Here is a 1,504-nt window from a genome sequence, read left to right as displayed (position 1 = left end):
AAGTTGAATGTACTTTGTGACCGTTATCGGCTGTCAACTTAATTTGGATTCGACTGTCGTCAACTTTCTGTCCCACCGCGCTTAATTGGCCTTTCACCCAGATGCGCCCACCATGTTGCCTGACTAAGTTGCAGAGATCCTTCTTGGTCCAATGTTTGCGAGCATGATTAACGCAAAGCCTTGCGGTGAAGTTGCACTCGACCAATGATTTTCTATGATCGCAATTCTTGCATTGCGTTAATGCATATTCTGCACAAAAATACAAAGATCAACTATTCTAATGCGTTGAATGCATGCGATCGCAATATTATGAAATTTGTGCCTAATGGACGCAAGTTAACATATTTCATCAATGCAATCCAACATTGTTTAAGACTTTAACACTATGATAACGTGCATTTCTCCTCGTTATCAGTGGACCACCTAAACTTCAAGTTACTGGGGAATTCTGATAGTGTCTGGTTGGTAGATCTACTCGATCTTGGGATATTAACCGCCACCTAGAAAGAGAAAACATTTAAAAGAATGAGCATGAGATGCCCAGTGAGTGACTATCTTAAATAAAACATGCTTTATATCATAAATAATGTGAACATGTTTATCATTGAACATTTATAAAATCATAGTCAGGGTTTCGAAGATGAAATTGGAATTGTAAAAGTACCTCATGTACAAACCTTGAAATAAAACTCATTGGCATCTTTCTGGAAAACACCACTACTCTACTGCCTAAACATGTGGGAGAACCCTTATGCTGAATCCCTAATAACCTTAATTGAGAGAGCCTTTTTGGTCGATCTTGTCAATGTCAATAAAATAGTCATATGTGCACGTAGAGCTGAACTGGGTCTTGACCATCTTACCGTACCCTTGGTGTCAATGATCCCTCACATAACTGAAATCTGGGTACTTTACCATACCTTCGGTACTAACATTGGAGTAGAGTTCATACAAGGCACAAAATATTTATGCACATGATTCCGATCAGATCCGTTTTCATTCTTTTCTTTCCAACTTTGGGAGCATAATGATTCCGATCTTTGAGGTCTGAAAATGGAGGGTCACACTTACGAAAATTACTAAGTGTTAGTAAATTCTTGACCAAAGTAGCGATAACTGAGTTACTATAGGAATAAGAGTTATTCTGGTAATAGTATCTAGTCAAGATAGTCTTGGTTCAAAAGAGGAATAATTGACTGCCCTTCGGTGGAGGTTACTCTAAACTTTTTAAATATCGTTGCAAAATATAATAATGAAGGATACATTATTAGTTTTTTTTTTTTTTTTTGGCTAAACTTGATTGGATTTAAAAGATTAATGTTTTTTACTCAAAAGGATATGTTTTTCCTTTCAGCATGACTACCTCTTTAGTTCAACTATTAGCTTCTGAAAAACTTAACGGCGACAACTACTCAACATGGAAAACAAATCTGAATTCAACACTAGTAATAGATGACCTAAGATTTATCTTAACTGAGGAATGTACTCAGGCCCCTGCCTCGAA

The sequence above is a fragment of the Benincasa hispida genome, chromosome 7, assembly GCF_027475165.1.
Source record: "Benincasa hispida cultivar pf3 chromosome 7, pf3_genome.v1.1, whole genome shotgun sequence".
NCBI classification, from domain to species: Eukaryota; Viridiplantae; Streptophyta; class Magnoliopsida; order Cucurbitales; family Cucurbitaceae; genus Benincasa; species Benincasa hispida.
This window is presented reverse-complemented; position numbering follows the sequence as displayed.